General features: G+C 39.2%; 1 long non-coding RNA gene across 1 annotated transcript in view; it reads right to left on the bottom strand.

Moving 5' to 3' along the window:
• Positions 1-10,882: 10,882 nt before the first annotated feature.
• Positions 10,883-19,962, bottom strand: part of LOC116542622 — a 31,290-nt gene continuing 22,210 nt past the window's right edge. The window contains exons 3-4 of the long non-coding RNA XR_004265291.1: positions 12,949-13,040; positions 10,883-10,971 (exon numbers count right to left, since the gene is read on the bottom strand). This is a non-coding gene — a long non-coding RNA (uncharacterized LOC116542622). The remainder of the gene's footprint in view (positions 10,972-12,948; positions 13,041-19,962) is intronic.

The raw sequence follows: 19,962 nt of genomic DNA on the forward strand, positions 1-19,962 counted from the left end.
AGTGCCCAGGACTCAACAAATGGTCATGATAATAGCTGAAAAAACTACTTTCTTGGTTTCTGTTTTTTGGGTTTTTTGGGGGGACCAAGTTTCACTCTTGTTGCCCAGGCTGGAGTGCAGTTATGCAATCTCAGCTCACTGTAACCTCCGTCTCTTGGGTTCAAGCGATTCGCCTGCCTTAGCCTCTCAGCCTCCTGAGTAGCTGGGATTACAGGCACATGCCACCATGTTCGGCTCATTTTGTATTTTTAGTAGAGACGGGTTTCTCCATTTTGATCAGGCTGGTCTCGAACTCCTGACCTCAGATGATCCACCCGCCTCGGCCTCCCAAAGTGCTAGAATTACAGGCGTGAGCCTCGGTGCCTGGCCTGAAAACACTATTTTCTTTTCTTCTGGGACACAGCTAGACTATATTTCCCAGAACCCTTTGAGGTACTGTGGGCCAGGTGACTGAGCTCTGACCAATCAACTGTGAATGAAAATGACAGCCCTCACTTCAGATCTGACCCACACAGACTATTCGTGCACCCTTGCATAGATTTTCTTCCATCTTCCACAAGCTTAATGGTTGGAGAAGATTTTGAGGACCTGCAGAAAAGTTGGAGCATAAGGAACTTGGGTTTCTAAAAAAAAAAGGCATAGAACAAAAGCAGTGCACGAAAAATATGGTTACCCATGAACAGGGGGACTATGAGTAACCCTTTGTTCACCTCCTTTTTTTTGAGACGGAGTTTCACTCTTGTTACCCAGGCTGGAGTGCAATGGCGCGATCTCGGCTCACCGCAACCTCTGCCTCCTGGGTTCCAGCAGTTCTCCTGCCTCAGCCTCCTGAGTAGCTGGGATTACAGGCATGCGCCACCATGCCCAGCTAATGTTTTGTATTTTTAGTAGAGACGGGGTTTCACCATGTTGACCAGGATGGTCTCGATCTCTTGACCTCGTGATCCACCCGCCTCAGCCTCCCAAAGTGCTGGGATTACAGGCTTGAGCCACCGTGCCCGGCTCCTTTGTTGACTTCCTTTCAATTTCCTTCACACCTTTAAGTTTTTATAATAAGCAAACACTAAGAATATTTTAAATATTTTTTCACTTCCTTTTAATTTCCTTTACTTCTCTAAATTTTCATAATAAGCATTTAAAAATATTTTTTGTTTTATTATCCAGTAAGTTAATATATTTAAAAAACAAACATGTTAACTTTCTAAAAGTAAAATTATTCCTGCTTCCTATTGATAATTCCAGAAGGAGGGCCAGGAATGCTCTCAGCATTCAATAAATGTAGTAAGAAAGAATGAATACCGTATTAGTTCCTGCTCACACTGCTATAAAGAAATACCTGAGACTGGATAATTATAAAGAAAAGAGGTTTAGTTGGCTCACGGTTCTGCAGGCTATATAGGAAGCATACTGGCTTCTGCTTCAGGAGAGGCCTCAAGGAAGTTTTACTCATGGCAGAAGGCAAAGAGAGATCAAGCATCTTATATATGGTGGGAGCAGGACTGAGAGAGAGGGGAGAGGTGCTACACACTTTTAAACAATCAGATCTCACAATAACACATTCATTCACCATCACAGGAACACCACCAACGGGATGGTGCTAAGCCATTCATGAAGGACCACCCCCATGATCCAATCATATCCCACCAGGCCCCACCTCCAACACTGGGGATTATAATTTGACAAGAGATTTGGGCAGGGCACAGGTCCAAACCATATGAAATATTTTCCAATATCCTCAACATTTTGCTTCTTTGTCAATGCTTCTCTTAAAATGTGACAACCTCAACTAAATATTTGAGACAAAAAAAAAAATACTGAATACATTCTCCTCACAGTGAAAAACACCCTGTGCCTACCAACCTTACTATACATCTATGACTGTTTTCTACAAACATAATCAAAGACTGCATTTGAGATTTTTTTTTTTGTATTTTTGGAGGAATATTACACTGTTGGCTCATATTGAGCTTATAATCAACTGAAACCCTCAAGTCTTTTACACATAATTTGCTTTCAAGCCTGATTTACCTCATTCTGCACTTGAACAATTAGTTTTATTTGCCTCTAAATGCTGGACTTTAAATTGATCTTTGTCAGGATTTATCCTATTTGTTTTGGCCCATTAGTAGATTCCATTGACATGCCCTTGAATTCCCGATTCTGCAATGTTGCATATTACCTCTCTCTCTGAATATGTCTTCTGATAACTTTATTATTTCCTAAGTCTCCTAAGTTAAAGACAAAACTGTTAAATGGGTATGACAGAATTAACGATTCAGATAATACCCCGGCACCTGGCATCAAGGAGTCAACTGAATCCCACTCACTAATAAGCCACCAACTGCACTATCCGCACTAGACACAACCCACTGGTGGGATAGAAGCTCCAAATACACTTTCTGCTGTAGATAGGAGGACTCAAGACTCAGCTTCCTAATCAAAAACTTATGTTTGCATCAGCAGGTGCTTTGCCCACTTTTTTCATTACAAAGTATGAATTTCATTTTTTTAAAAATCTACTGTCTCCCTTGATCTGGATTTCTATTTACCTCACCTGGTTGTGGAATTATCACTACCAATCCTCTAAAAGGTTGAAATCTACATTACTAGGGGTAGGGAGGCTAACGGGTCTCTGACATAATGTTCCATCCCTTCACTTTTATGCACCCTAAGATGAATCTGTGACATGCTCTTAAAGTTTTTGACATTCTCATGCTCCCAACCAGTTCTTCCCTACTGGCCAGGATATAGCAGCTTCCCTTACTGCTTCCTCTACCCCATGGAAAAATAGTCAGCAAAGCTAAGTAAAAAAAAAGAAGTTACAGGTTACAGAAAAAAATTCTAGGAGATGTATGAATAATTAGTATCTCATTTTACTCATATTTCTTTGTCACTTTAGAAATCTCTTCCGATAAGTCCTCATTCAAATTCTCTATTCCTTCTGGCCTTCTCTATATCATACTGCTACAGGTCATTGCTCCAGGAGTGCAGAACCTCACCAGATGGGTGTTGGCAAAATGGAAGAAGACATGAACCATTATGAGCAGCACTGGGAAAACTGACCCTAGTACAATACACAATAGAGAACCAACAACCATCTTGGTTTGCCTGGGACTTGCAGGGACCTTTAGGACATATAACTTCCAGTGCTAAAAGTGGGAAAGGCCTGCACAAATCCAGATGAGTTGCTTACTTTAAAATAGTAAACACCTGTAATCACAGTGCTTTGGGAGGCCAAAGTGGGTGGATCATCTGAGGTCAGGAGTTCAAGACCAGCCTGGCTAAAATAGTGAAATCCCATCTCTACTAAAAATACAAAAATGAGCTAGGCATGGTGGTATACCTGTAATCCCAGCTACTCAGGAGGCTGAGGCAGGAAAATAATTTGAGCCTGGGAAGTGCAGATTGCCGTGAGCCAAGATCATGCCACTGCACTCCAGCCTGGGCAACAGAGTGAGACTCTGTCTCAAAAAATAATAATAAAAATAACATAGTAAACAAACGTGGTATCTACCCTGAAAATTACTAAAAGTTTTCTCTACATTTCTATTTCCTGGGTTTCACTTGGAAGTGTATTCCTTTGTGATTTTGCCTTAAAATCACCATAGGAAACAGCATACAGTCCCTGACTAAATAGTGGGAAAGGAATATCTTGGAATACTTCTTTTAAACTTACCTAATAATCTTTCTCCCCTCCTTTTTAATCTCTGTGAGATATAGGTATTCAGACTGAGTGGCCCTTAAAATTTTTGGCAAATTTATCCACTTCTTTCTATCTCCACAAGCACCACTCTAGTTGAAGCCATGATCAGTGAACACTTGCCTGGATTTAGTTCAGCCACCTTCTACACATAGTTTTTCAAGTTATCTATAACAAAGGGACGTTGGTTTTCATTTTTGCTTTTTGTGTCTTATTTTCAGTCCATTATGAATGAGCATTTTGTAACACACAATGAAAACATGTTATTAGGAAACGAATCATGCACTTGGGTTGTACAACAATGTCAAACTTGCCGTCAAGTTTCTAAAGGCTTCTTCTCAATTCCTGTACTTACTTTGTCATGGGCTGGTAATAAATAGTCTGTGGTCCTGGAGCAGTCTATGGATCACACTCTGAACAACACTATTCTAATAGATATTATCACTTCCACTCTGTCCCCTATTCTTTCTAGCAAAAATATCTAGAATGACCTTTTAAAATGTAAATTAGGTAAGCCTTTAGCCTATAAAATGACTGAAGAAGAGAGGGTAGCAGTAACACAGACTCTGGACCGAACTGAGGAGCCAGACTGCCAGGACTTAAGTCTCTACGCCACAACTTGCTAGAGTCGTGTAACCCTGGGCAAGCCACCAAACAGCTATGTGCGCCAGATTCCTCAGCTAAAAACTGAGATAACAGCATTTACTTCATAGGGCTACTGTGACGACTGAACACATAAATGTCTGTAAAGTGATTAGAATAATCTATAATACATAGTCAGCATGTATGCTGCTTCTACTGTTTCTTATTATTAGCATGGCTGTTAACATCCTACCTTTATAAATGTTACAACCTACAAGTCACTCCCTATCTCTCCTGTCTCATCTAAACAACAAAGAATCAAGCTACTCCTACCACACAATAAAAGGACAATACATTAAAGATCGTTTGTGGTAGATCAGATCACTGTTCAGCAAATATTCACTCCCTTTTCTCTACCTCCATGGGAGACTTTGCAGTTGGTCATGTGATTTATTTAGCCAGTGGGACACTAGCAAACATGATGTATGCAGAGGCTGGTGCAGTTGGGCTTGTGCCACCACCATGAGAAGAACAAGTCCTAGGCAGCCCACTGGCCCCACAAGATTGATAGTAGCATGGATCACACCTGAATGGAGCCTGCAGCCAACAGGCAAGCCCAGGCAGTCCCAGCTGAGCTGAGCAGAGCAGCCCTGGCCAATCATTGTGTCACTGAAATTTTGTGGGGTTTTTGTTGTTGTTGTTGTTGTTGTTACACAGCAAAAGCTAGCTGTTCACAGTATCACATCTCTGTTCTTTTTATCTATTTTAAATTCTTCCCTGCTTATATATACTATGGCATATTCTGGAAAATTTACACACTAGCAAAACTGCCTATGTATGGCTGCTATCCCATTCCATGATTTGAAAATCTGGGGAAACTCTTTTTATGCCTTGAGCACTTTACCACTACCTATAATTATACACTATTCATGTGTGTATAATTATAATACATATGACTATTGTGCATAACACATATGAATTATATGTGTATAATTATAATACCTATGAATAGTGTATAATTATACATACAGGTAGAGGTAAAGTGCTCTCTTATTGGAGACCTATGTAAAATCAATCCAAAAGTACAGAATTAGAGGTACTTCCCTAATTTTCCATCATCTAAGTACTGTAAACTCAGGCTGATATTTACAAACTGAGTGAAGAATATGAGGAACCATGCCAGCAGACCATTCTTTTATAAGCATAAAAGAAAAAATTAAAATTGTTGTCATTTGTTTCTTCCCTCCTAGACAATATAAGACAGAAACCAAATAACCATAAACAGCTTAGATCAAATATAAATTTCTCACGCATGCCAGTGATTGTCTAAAAACATCCACTAATTTTCAATGAGATTAATGTTTGCTGTAATATTCAAATATTAACTATATATTCTGGAATTTTTAAAAATAAATATGTACTCTGGCTCATATCACAGAATTGTGAAACATTTTGGTCTTCATTTACCTGCAAGGATACAGTAAAATCGTTACAGTAATGGTTTCCTACGCTCCTGCAAACTATTCATCTGGATGTATGTAAATTTGGGTCTGGACTGCTACAGTGTGTAGTTAATTAGTCAGCTAATAGCTTTTATGAATGGTACTGTATGTCAACTGCAAAGGATTTTACTTACTGTAAAAGCTTAGGCTATCACTTCAAATTTATTCCCACATGTCAAATAAATAAGTGTGTGGGAAAATATTTTGAAGTTTGAACTGAGATAAAAGCTAATGATAGAATGGCTCAATAGAGACTCTATTACTATTTTTCAACCAGGAAATATCCTGTTACTTTAATCATTGCTTTTTCACCTTGTAAAAATAATGGCAAATTACACAGGACTTCCCCTTGGAGGCAGGAAGTTGGGGGTTGGGGTATTTGAAATTAATACTCCTCACTGTTATAATTCATTGACCTGTATGAAATAAATGCTACAATCGTTTTTTTAATCTACACTTTAAAGGTTTTTTTTTTTTTTCAGTTTGGCTTTTGGCCATGATTAAGGTTCATTGGATTTATGTTTGCTTTGTAAAATATACCCAAAAATTACAGCACGAAGGTCATCATTGGGCTGGTGGTATAAGAACTGTATTGCAACCTATTCAACAATCCATAGCTAAAAGACAGAACTCAATTTTCCATGCCCCTGAAAGAGCATATCAACTCTACTCCTCCAATTCTGCAAAAACTAAAACAAGAGCATGGTGGAGGCTTGCATCAAAACCCCACTGGAAAAAGTATACTAAGTCTGGAAGCAGCTTGTGCTGCTACATAAAAGGCTACCAAAAAAAAAAACGCTGTGGGGATCAAAACATCATAGCTCTTTTAGTCTGGCAAGCAATCCAATTGATTCTGCAGATCAGCTTCTACAGCAAGTGAGTTTCCTGGGTTCTAATGCCTGTGTTAGTGGAAAGAGAAGAGCTTGGGAGTAGTGGTTTACAAAGAGTCTGCATCTAAATCTTTCATAAAACATTGGAAAGCTTATATTATCCATCTTGCCTTCCTAAGCATAATTCAGAGGCGAATAGGGAAATTATGGGAGAGCAATAAAGCTAGTAATGGAATTTAAATATTTTTAAGGACATATTCTGTCAGAAAAAAAAATGTTCGTGATGGAAGTCTCCTCTCCACAAATAAAACACCTAAGGTTGAAATGGCTGATTTACGACACATGTGACAAGGCTTTCTAGCATGTAGTATAAAATTATCAATCAAACTGAAAGCTGCAATGACTCTTTAAAACAATTCTTATCAAATATATAGAGAGAGTAGAAGGGAGGAGAGAGACAGCAAGAGATGTTTATTCTTAGAAAAATTGTTCCTATATCTGGCAAAGGGAATATGTTGATTGGTAATTCTAAAATTAATGTTTTGTTGAGCAGTAAAAAGTGGAAGGAAAAATGTCAGTGAATCACTCCAGAGAAGGAGAGGACACTGGGTTGGGTTCAGAGCCACCTGGAGTTGTAGTCTCAGGTTCAACACTGATTGGCTGGTAGACTTTGGGCAGATGAAGAACAACTTGCATTCACATGGAGTTCTACTGTTCAGTAAGTGCTATTATATCCATTACCATGTTGGATTGTACTCTTGTTCAAAATACTTGCTGCCCCTCCCTGCAGGGAACCCATTCCTCCAGAGGAGATCCTACTTTCCACTCCTTTAATGTCAGTCAGGATTAGCCCATGACTTCAAGCTGAAGCCTTAAGAGCCAGTATTTGCTTCACGATAATCTCTTTACCCAGGCATCAGCCAGCAATGTCCCAGATAGGAGCTGCTCAGTCAGCCTGGTCCTAGAGTAAAGATATCATCAAAGACAGACGTAGCTGACCCACCACAGATCTATAGCATAAGCAAGAAATAAACGTTCGTTGTAAACCACTGAGATTTGGGGGTAATTTGGTACTTAAGCATAACAGCCTAAGCTAACAGAATCAGACTGATAGAATTTAATTCTTAAATGAGACTCAAAGAAGTTATGTTTTCCATGCTTAAGGGTACCCAGAAAAATAAGCTCATATTCTTTCTCCCTTCCTGGACTATCTGTGATGTTACATTTTGGGCCTTCGTTTCCTCATCTACATATTGAAAGAGTTGGAATAAATTATCTCTAAAGTTCCTTCCACCCCTAACATTCTATGTTCATCTGATTCCTCCTTTCACAGACTCTAGCTTTGCAAAAATTGCTTGGGTAACATGTGCTACTGTTAGTAGTTATATTAGATATATTCTCTTGGACAAGATCCAAAATATTTGCATATTATAAAAATTCTACAACTATTACAGCAAAGTTCTAGAGCATAATGATTTGCACTCTTTGATACTTTACTTTGTAAATATGTTACTCAGTTTTTAAATATATTTGCATACCATATTTATGATTAAATTGCAGAATCCTTTGTAAAAAAAAGTTTTTTTCTTTTACCTTCTTACTGTGCCTTCGATATTTTAATAGGTACCCAATGAATGTGCCTCTTAACCAATCAATCTTTTAATTTAATAGAAAACATTTAAGATGGCAACAAATTTCTTTGATATTCCTATTGAGAGGCAGGGTCTAATTCCCCTCTCGTTGAATTTGGGTCGACCTTAGTGACTCACTTGCAACGAAGAGAATGCAACGAAAGTGATGTTGAATGATTTCTGAGACTGGGTCAGAAAGAGTCCTGCAGCTTTCACCTCGTTCATTGGAAGACTCACTCTTGAAGCCCAAATGTAAGAACTGCGACTATCCTAAGTCCACCTTGCTGTGAGGAAGCCCAAGCCACAGAAGGAGGCCACATGCCAGGCACTTCAGTCGACAGAGTTCCAGTGGAGGCTAATTTTTTAGGTCATGCCAGCCCACAAACCAGACACATGATTGAAGAAGCATCTAGATCATTCTAGCTCTCAGCTATTACCATCGCCCACACACCCCTATTCTTTGAGTCGTCCTAACGGAGGTCCCAATCTCATAAAGCAGAGACAAGCAATCCTTTCCCTGCCCTGAGTAAACCCCTGACCCATAATATCCATGAATATAATAAAATGGCTGTTGTTTTATTCCCAGTGGAATAAAACTTTTGGGGGTGTTTATGCAGCAGTAGATAACTAGAGCATGTGGTAAAAGTCAGCCTAAGCCACAGTGTCAGCCCAGACAAACACAACGAATTGTGTGCAACCACGTCTTCCTGCTTTGTTTATTCTTATTAGGGTTTAACAACCTATTGGAGTAAACACCTCCCCAGCAAGAGCAATCTGGAAGATGCGAGTATTAAAACATCAGGCAGAGATACAACCGAATTATTATCAAGCAATTGCAACATAAAAAGAGTAGGCACTGATAGAATCTCAGAGCCTATTACTTTACCGCACAATTGCAACATAACAAAAACACCCGTCACAGATGCAATCACAAAGACAAGTGGAATCAATACTGACTCTAAAATACATTACAGGCCATTTTTAAATAAATATGTAAAATCTGCTTTAAATTGATTCTAGCTCAGTGTAGCAAACTGCCGTAACAATTTTTACATACAAAGCTGGAGAAAAGAAGAGGGAGGGACGATCTGGAGCATGCAGAGATTGAAGTGAAGATGCTCTTCCACTTAAACTTCTTGCTCCATGACATGTTGTTGTGCTTTACACTCAACAACGAATTTCACCTTATGGATCTCAAAAGCTCTGCTCTGGGAGAGAAAAACCTACGTGTTCAAACGATAACATCTAGAGAGTTAAAAATAAAGCCAAGTGCTCTTTAATGTCAATTCAGTTTCCTAAGAAATCTGTACAGAGGGAGCAATAAAAAGTGTTAGGTTTGCTTTTGGTTGTTTTGTTTTGGTTTGTTTTGAGAGCCTGGTTTCATGTTAGTGTATGTGCACTTAACACAGGCTTAATGATATATCTGTGCAGGGTACTATGCTAGGCATTATGGAGATGAAAAATATGAAAAGCGTAGCCCGGGCCGGACACAGTGGCTCACGCCTTGTAAACCCAGCATTTTGGGAGGCTGAGGCAGATGGATTGCTTGAGCCCTGGAGTTCAAGCCCAGCCTGGGCAATATGGCAAAAACCACGTCTCTTCAAAAAATACAAAAAACTAGCCAGGTGTGGTGGTGCATGCCTGTAGTCTTAGTTACATGGGAGACTAAGGTGGGAGAATCACTTGAGCCCAGGAAGTTGAGGCTGCAGTGAGCTGTGATTGCACCACTGCATTTCAGCTCGGGTGACAGAATAAAATGCTGTCTCAAAAAAGTAAAAAAGATAAGAAAAGAAAAGCATATTCCTTGTCCTCCAAGAGTTACTGTATTAGTGTGGGAGACATAGATAGGTGTAAAAGTACCAATTGTACAAAGTAGAAGTTGTTACAAGCCAAAAACAAGACCTATTTACTAAACAGAAATGAATATCAAAAAGCTTGGATTTAGGCTGGGCACATGTCTCACACCTATAATCCCAGCACTTTGAGAGGCTGAGGTGGCAGTTTCCCTTGAGACCAAGAGTTCAGGACCAGTCTGAACAACATAGCAAGATCCCCAGATCTATTAAAAAAATTAATTTGACTTGGGCATTAAATTATCTAAGTAATATCCTGATATTTTAAATCCATTACTATAAATTCATACCTATATATCCTCCACTCTCATACTTGCCTTCTAAAATGGCAGCCTACTTAGGCATAAAACTTTTGAGTACCTGTTTTCTTTAAAAAAATCCTTCACTATGCCCTTCAAGTATGTTGCCACATAGCAGTACTCAATATATGTTTGTGGAATTGATGAATACAATGTATGTGGTGTAAGACAGGCCGTTAGAGAGAATTTGGTTCTTAGCGTCCCAGGCTCCTTTTGCTTTCATCTGTGGTATCTATTGCTCTCATCCCACCTTTAAAACCTGCCAATATGGTTTTAATGAAACTTGAAGTATTATTGCAAACATTTTGCATTTTGAGCTTTATCATGAATTTTGTGATAAAAAAGTTTGGTCCTGTGGGCAAGGAAATGGCCCTTCTCTGTGAACTTGAAATCGTATCATGGATAGATGATATTTCACCTACAAATGACAGGAGTCCTGGCCTCATTATTCTACCTCCAGCTAGAAAATAGATTCCCACAGGCATGGGGTGCACGGTCTACCAGCTTTGCAAGGGCCTTTTAAATGTTTGAGACCTGATGAAAGATTTATTGACTCCAAAATATGAAAAGAAACCTGTAAAATCAAAGTAAAAAATGATTAATTAAATGCCTTCGAAGCATAAAGTTACATTACCTACATGACTGCACCTCAGCTTTTACAGTTATGCAGAAATTATATTTAATGTGGGCTATGGCTATCTTTTAATATATTTGAAAGGATATGAACTGTCAGGATACAATGGGAACTGTTCTTTGCCTCCCCAGCTTTCTCTCTTCCCACCCTATTTCTCCAGCCCTAGTTTTTCTCTAGCACATCTCTAATTTTGTTCAGATGTTCACCCTTTCGCCCAAGCAGCCCTGTGCCCAATTATATAAATGAACCTTATTCGTGTGATGGTGATATCACTTTCTCTACCATTAGTTGGTTCAGAAATCGGCATACAACTCAACTTTCACCAACAAGATATGAAAAGAATTCTGCTGGGGGAAGGCATGTTCTAGAGAAAGTTTGTTTTCTCGTAAAACAGAGGCAGTTTCTTATGTCTGAAGTCTTTTCTGCCTGAACGTGATGACTGGAACTACTCCAGACATTTTGCTGAAGGCTGAGGAATACTGAGGATGGCAGAGTGAAGAGGTGGCAGGAACTTGGGTCTTTGATGATATGGCCAAGCTGTTGAATCAACCTACCCTGAAGCCCACCCCACCTCAGAACTTCATGAGATTAAAATGTCCTTTCTGTTTAATCCTCACCACTTTACAAGTCCTCTGCAGTCTTAACCAAGGAGCAAACATTCCCCTTTTTGCTTCTATGTTATCTATTTTGGTTATTTTCAGCTCAGAGAAAAAGGTTTTTTCTATCACTGGCTGTAAGTCAATTGCGGAAAGAATCATATTATACCAGTTCTGTGTCAGTGAGTGGTACTCATATGACTAGGGGATATCCTTCCTCATATTGCTGCAACATCTTCATTCATGACAATGACTAGATTCAGCTATGTGGCTGGGTTCGGTCAGTTGACATCACTGAGGACTACTGGGAAGTCCCATGGATAAAAATACCTCTACTAGATTTTCAACACTAAAGCCAAGTTAGTGTAACACACTAACAAAGACTTCAATTGCTCCTACCTAAGTAAACATTTATGATCCCACCTGGAATTTTGACCTATGGAACTGTGTGAATAACAAATGAGTGTTCTAATAAGCCACAAAGTTTGAGATACATGGCATTAGAAAAGAAATATAGTATCCATGATACCATATAAGAAATAAAGTATAGTATACATGATGTAAACATTTTAAAAACACACAAAACTGATATTATATATATTAGGGGGTCAGCAAACTGCATCCCTTGGGTGTATCGAGCCCATGTCTTATTTTTCACAGCTCACAAGCTAAGATTGCTTTTTACATTTTAAAAGGTTTGTAAAAATTGAAAAAGAGGAATATAGGACAGAGACTGTGGTTCACAAAACCTAAAATATGTTTTATTGTGCCTTTTACAGAAAAAGTTTGCTGACCCTGCTATATATACTATTTACTGTAACTTCAGGATTCTGGATGTGCTGGATGTCTTACACTTGCCCACTCTGGGTCCATTTCCCAACTTTCTCCTTGCCCAGGAGGTTGACCTGTATGGACTACATCAGGTGCCTTCTGGCTCCTGGTTGGGTGTGGCGAATAGGGGCACTTCTAGGAGACTAAAGGACAGAGGAGAATGAGACTGGGGTGTCGATTTGCTAGCTCCCTCCCTGCAGCGCCGTCTTAGGCAGGTTGCATCCCTCAACCAAAGGACACAGATCCTATAAAGGCTGCCCGCTCTGTGCCATTGCCTCCTCTGGAATCCAGCAACTCTTCTCTCCCTTCCCCTCTTTAGGCCTAGGCGTATTAGCACTTGGATACCCACTGCAATTTCCCTACATTCTGCCCACACCTGTGTAAATGGCATTTTTATGAACACTCCTTCAAATTATTCATTTCAAGTGTGACATCTTCTCCCCACCAGGATCCCAACTGATACACCCACAGAATTAATTACAGTGGTTACCTTTGGGTAAGAGAAGAAAAAGGAACAAGGGATGAGAAATAGAAAGCTTCAACTTGATCTTTAATGCTGTCTCTCTTTCATTTATGGAAGGACTAGAAACAAATATGACAAACCCTTAATAATGGCTGACTCTGGATGGCAAACACACAGATCTATCTGGTTTGCTCAGCCTTACGTATATATTTTTAGGCTCTCAAAATTAAAAGACTTTCTGAGCCACACTAATTACTATTTGTTAAGACTATCAAAATCATCTATCTGTTAATAAATTCAAATCACAGAGTCTGCCTGACTAGCCCCAGTCTTACCTGATTGGAGGTGAATCTCCTAACTAGTTGCTTTTTTATCACAAGTTGCAACACCCAAATTCCCACTGGCCTTTATGCTCACCACCACCCGAGGCACAAAGCCACAAAAGCAAGGCAGCCTGCCTGACTCCCAGCCTGGCGGTCAGCACTTCTCCCCGATGTGCAGTTCAGTGGCTCCGCTTCTCCCCTGGACCTCCTTAGTGGGCTGTCTGTGCTGTTTTTGGAATGAAGTAATAAACCTTCATTGCCAGTACTTATAAAATGTTCCAGCTTTATGGGACAGCATCTCCTGCTGCTTTGGGCACAAATCCAGTTTAAGCAAAGAATCTGGAAGGACAGCAAAAAGACAGTTTTCTAACTATTGCACTCAGGATGGTAGAAAAGAAAAAATAGATACACTTTAAAAAAAAAAAAAAAGCCCTTCTTTAGGACAAACACAAAAAATAGGACTGCTAGCCTGGATCCGACTAAATGAAGCTATAAACATAAACATGAAATCCTTGGATTAATCATGAAGGCTTTACATGTGTTAGAAGACACTCCCTCAACATAAACACCCACAAAAGGATACGTCATCACTATACCCAAGACCATGAAATTCCTGGTCATCACTTCATAGTTGTGCTTTTCTTTATATAATCTACCCTGCTCATCCGAATTCTGACTTTTAGAGAAGTGTCTTTTGTGAGTTATGTATGCTCAGTGGTTTTACGTGTACTTCATTTTTTACTAGCTGTGACAAGATTTTTAATCTTCATACAAGAGAAACCAAGCCCGTGCAAGAACAACCTGTCAGGAATACTTACAGCCTTGTAGTTAACTCTCTCCTGAGTGTGATTTCATGAGCAAGGTGCTGCTGACAATGTGTAATGGAACATTGTAAAAGTTACAGGTTAATACTTCCGAGGCTGCCAAAGGAGATGCCATAAAGGGTATGGCGATGAAATGAAAAAACAATTATTATTTAGCATTTATTAATCCTAGGTGGTATGCTAAACTCTAAAGAACATAGCATAGACAGAAGCAGATTGCCTCTAAAGTTCTGTGCTTTCCTCAATAAAAATGGAAGAGGATCTTACAACATTATCCCTAAATGATATACGAAGTAGAAACAGTTTGAATCCATGGACAATGGGCAGAAAAATACCAAAATAAAAGCCAAAAGGATTTTTGACGTTTATGTACTCCAACCTCAATCTGCGTTCATACACAGCACAATCTTGTGTCTCTACTGGGAGTCGGCAAACTACAGCCTATGGGTTCACCACCTGTTTTTGTAAAGTTTCGTTGGAACACAGCCACACCCATTTGTCTGCATATTGTCTGTGGCTACTTTTGTTCTATAACAAGAGTTGAGTACTTATGACAGAGGCCATACGGCCAGCAAAGCCAAAAATATTACTATTTGGCCCTTTGCAGGAAAAGTTTACTGACCCCTAGTGTAGTTTGAATGGAAGAAAACATGATCTAGACTTATGACTGCCTTGATGGAGTTACTTATAATGTATTAATTTACAAGTATTCATTCAAAATTAAAATTCAATTTAACTTCATGAAGCATACATAAAATGCCTATGCTTTTGCATTGTAGAGGAACACATATACCACAGTGAAAGTTAACACATCACTTCTCTGGAGCAAAAGCACTTTACCTTCAGGAAACTATAGGAGATTCCCATAAAGCAAACTAGTTTCCCTAGCTAGATCTTTATCTTTGAAAAGGCCAATGATCTGGAGAGTTGAATGGAAGGTATGATTCTACTAGATATCATTCTATGTAGGATAATGGTCCATGGTTTAATTTCTAACCACTCTAAATTAGATTTTAAAACTATTTGGAGCATTAAGACATTTATTGGTTTTATGTCATAGCCCATATACTCTTGAGGGAAAAAAATGAGTTGCAATCCACTTCCTGATTCTGTGGTTACAGTATATTTTAGCCACACAGTCAACAGTGTGATAATATCAAATGGCATCTGTTTATTCAGAAACCATAAATGGCTTTCTTGATATGAAAGTAAACATTGTTTGAAAACTTCTAGCCTGAAGGATTGCTTTTTAAGTCTTCTTTGAAGAATTCCTTTTAGCACTCTCCAACAAATGTGGACATTGGAAAACTCCTCATTCATCTGAACAGAATGAAAACATTGTTTAAATCTTCCAGATGCATGGAAAGAATGTAAATAGCAGTTTTCCAGCACATAGGTGCTGGTGATTGATTCAAATGGATGCTATATTTAATTCCTCTGGAACTGACCTCTATGACTTAATCTTACCTGCTTAACACCCAAAGATCTCTGTTAGGGTTTTGGTAGTTTACATATGCTCCCTGTGACAACGGAGTGATATTACATCAGTCTGAAAAGGGGAAAAAATTTAAAATCTTTTGGGCCCAATTACTTCATGAAACTATTTTAAAAATCAGACTGAACCAAATTGCTGTATTTCCAAATATCTTTTTATTTTACATTAATTTTAAGAGATTCGTTTGAATTACTCGTATCTTTTACCCCCTGTAACTCTGAACAAAAACACCTTTTCACAAGAACGATGAGGAAAATATCCAGGCTTATTCAGAGAACTGATAATGGATATTCTTAAGCAGAATTAAAACTAGCCCTAAACAGAGGGGGCCTGGGCTTGAGTTCTAGCCCTGGCCTAGTTAACTAATCAGATGAATAACCTTCATCAGTTTACTTTCTTCTCTGAGTTATTTTCCTCATCTCTAAAAGCAAGTACTTTAAATCAAATTCCCAGAGTACTTCCAGCCCTAAATACAATGATGACTAAAGATTGGCATCTATCATAGTTCTCAATATAATTACTTCTAAACTTCTTCCAGCCTCATTCTGATGCATGACAAAATGCCAGGGAGAGGTAGGGAATCACAGTACACCAAACAGGAATTTTGTTCTCCCCTTCTCACCTGGGAGGGGTCATCACAGTATTACTAAGCCATGAGAATGCATTTCCTTTACCTTTCTTTCAGCACTTTACATAAGATTAGGCATAAGTTCAGTCTTAGTTTCTCTGACTATATAATTTAAAAGAATAGAGAAAAAAAATGATTTACAAAAATAATTTTGGACCATCTAGAGTTTTATGGATCAACACACTGGCACATTGCAAAAATAGCCTTAATTACCTAAAGCATGATGTCCAGAGAGCTTTATAACTTGTTCTTAAAAAATGATGTGGTACCATTGGAACTCCCAGCTATTGCTGATGGAAATATGGTCCCATTCTGGAAAGCTGTTTGGCAGGCTCTTTTACAGTTAAACATATACCCATCCTATGGCTCAGACAGAATATGGCTATTAGAGTTTCACAAAAGTATAATATGAAAGTAAATTGCAGTACAGCCCTTCAAGTAAGAGTTCAGAAGAATTCTGAATTTCTTGAAGTAATATTAAGTATCAAATGATGACAGTGTCACAAACTTACATATTAAGATCTTTCTAAAAAGAACTCATTAAGCAACCTTTAAGAACAATAATTACAAAGCAGTAACAACGTGAGAAAATGGATTGATAAACTAAATTCTTTAAAGATCAGGTTGGGAAACTTTGGATAACTTAAAACATTGAATGTTTTCTGGTATCAAGAAGGATTATCCAAGCAAAAAGAAAATAATTAAGCGGATTTATCTATTCTTTTACATGATGAAAAGCCCTCCAGGGGGTAAGGGGTCCCAGAGAGGAGCTGATGGTGTAAGAAGTAATTAAAAGCAATGAAGCACAAACTGCATACTGGTTATTTTCTAGCATTTTGTTTTTTTAATGTTACCTCCCAGCATTAAAGGAAACAAAGAATATCGTGATATCCCTGAGCAACAATAATTTCCTGCTTTTCAGTAATCTTATGCATAATAATAAACGCAAGGAAGGGCAAGCTGTAACAAGAATGCAAAGATGTTTCACAATTTCTAAGACCTACCAACAACAGCAATGCCATGGAAAAAACACAGATGACATCCAAACATTTTAAGCCCAAGTTACCAATTTTACATGAAATAAATTCCAAACTCTTCACCCAGCTTACAAAGCCCACTGTGACTTGGCTTGTCTTTCCTTTTCTGCCTCATCTTTGTGCCTTCCTCCTCCTCACCCACTATGTTCCAACTTGTTCCTAGAACCTTCTCCGCTTGGTCCAGCCTCCTGGCTGTACCCACCCTGCCCTCTGCCTCCAGTGCCCTTTTCCTCCTCTCAGCTTGGAGTTTCTGTTTTTCAGCCTTCAGATTCCTGGAGCGGCCCCTCTCATCACCCAATTTAAAGAAGTCCCTTATCTACATAAATGCCATAATTTTGTCCTTTTTTAAATTTGCTTGTTTTCTCTCTACACCGGTTAGAATGTAAGCCCCACAAAAGCAAGTAATTGATCTTTTTTGTGCTTGGCACTATGAAAGAAATCATTACTCTGACACTTGTAAAAATGGTACAGATGACTTTTTTCAAGATTACTGCAATAGGGATTTGCAATAGGGCAGAGAGATGCAACTCAACTCCAAATACAACAAGGACAAGTGGGGATTTGTAACCAAAGTTCAGGGTAAAAGGTCAGAAGATAGGCAATTACTGAGAGAAGACATCAAGGGTAGGAGGATTCTTGCTAAGCTGACCTAACAGGATTCTTGTTGAAGGCAAGCCAGGATAGTCAGATATCAAAGGCTGAGGGGTGACTTAGGATTGTTTGCTATGACAGGGCTGGGCAGGCCACAGGCAGGACAACACCAAGGTTGAGTCTAGTCAAGAAGAGGGATTAAAGGAGCCTAACTAAAAACTGGTCAAGGGGAGAGTCTTTGTCAGCACATAGGAGGCTCTCAAAAACTACTTACCAATTGGGACAGGGCACAATGGCTCACACGTATAATCCCAGCACTTTGGGAGACCAAGGCAGGCAAATAACTTGAGGTCAGGAGTTCGAGACCAGCCTGGCTAACATGGTGAAACCCCCTCTCTACTAAAAATACAAAATTAGCCAGGCATGATGGCAGGCACCTGTAGTCTCAGCTACTCAGGAGGCTGAAGTGGGAGAATTGCTCAAACCTGGGAGGTGGAGGCTGCAATGAGCAACAGAGCCTGGGCAACAGAGCAAGACCCTTTCTCAAAAACAACAGCAACAACAGCAAAATACTGACCAATTGAATGAATGAACAAGTTTTCTCCCCCAAAATTAAAGTGATAGATTTGCTATTTAATTTTTTTAATTGCTTCATTTTTCCATTTTATCTTGCTCCCATAAACACAGGTAATAATAAGAACAAACAAGAAAATAAACTCTCCACTTTCTTTCAAAGTGAAAAGAGTAAATCCTCCTAATTCATGGTACCTTTTGGCATTTATTTATGCCTCAAAACTTTATTGAGAGTTCACTGTAATGAACTCTTCCAGGTATGTACAGACATATCCAAAGAAAACATCTCTGCCTTCAAGTTCATTGCCTACTAATTGTCACTATCTACTGAAAGATAAATACATGAAGAGATGGGCTATGGAAAAGGGAGTCCCGGTACCTGAGATGAGTAAAAGGCAGAGAGGGAGCCCTGGCCGGCAATGAGGCAGGCAGAAGAAAGACTCAGGGGGAGAAAAATGTAGTGAGAATTTTCCAAATCAAATGCTCTGTAGTAAGACCTCCACTAGAAACCCTGCCCATCTTCCACAAAATGACAAACCCTTCGGATACGGTGGGTGTGATTCCTTTTCTGAAAGGAGAAAGCAAAGGAGTGACGTTGAGTCAAGAGTTTGTCCAGGGCTTAGACAAAAGGACAGCTGCACATCTGGGTTATGTTAATGTGCTAGAAATCATTATTATACAGAAGAAAAACATTTAGTCCAATCGTTCTAGGGCTGATGTTGAAGTAAAAAAAATAATAAATTGCAGAGATGTTCATGAGGATATCCTTGTAACTCCTGATGAATTCAGAAGGGTAAGGAAGAAAATGTGCCCCATGTGAATTCAGACTGCTCCAAAAATGGTGATCACATGGACTGCAAGCTCAGTGGCTCTGCAGGAGAGGACAAGTCAAAAGAGGAGAGAAGGGCAGGTGCAGTGGCTCATGCCTGTAATCCCAGCACTTTGGGAGGCCGAGGTGGGTGGCTCATGAGGTCAGGAGTTTGAGACGAGCCTGGTCAACACAGTGAAACCCCCCTCTCTACTAAAAATACAAAAATTGGCCAGGCATGGTGGTGGGTGCCTGCAATCCCAGCCACTCAGGAGGCTGAAGCAGGAGAATTGCTTGAACCTGGGAGGCGGATGTTGCAGTGAGCGGAGATCACCCCATTGCACTTCAACCTGGGCAACAGAGAGAAACTCCATCTCAAAAAAATAAAAATAAAATAAATAATAAAATAAAAAAATAAAAAGAGGAGAGAGAAAAATTGAGGCACTTACTCCTGCTGCTGCTCTTCTGGGCATGCTCCCAGCATCACCTGCACTCTCAGTGGGATGAGGGGTTAACTACAAAACTGAAAATACTATTTGATAATTCTTCTGTATTTTAAAATTTTAATGTGTTTGTCATATTTCCCGATAAATAGAAAAAAAAATTAAATTTTAAATTTTATCTCAGGTTACCATAACCCAAAGCTGAATAGGTGATCCCAAATAGCACCAGCAGAAAGGCTAACAAAGACAAGACTAGATCAATGTAAAAGAAGTGACATTTGGAGGCAATGATTTCCAAAACATGTTCATTTAAAAATTG

Source organism: Sapajus apella, unplaced genomic scaffold, assembly GCF_009761245.1.
Source record: "Sapajus apella isolate SASKATOON/1434 unplaced genomic scaffold, GSC_monkey_1.0 scaffold4, whole genome shotgun sequence".
Taxonomy (NCBI): domain Eukaryota; kingdom Metazoa; phylum Chordata; class Mammalia; order Primates; family Cebidae; genus Sapajus; species Sapajus apella.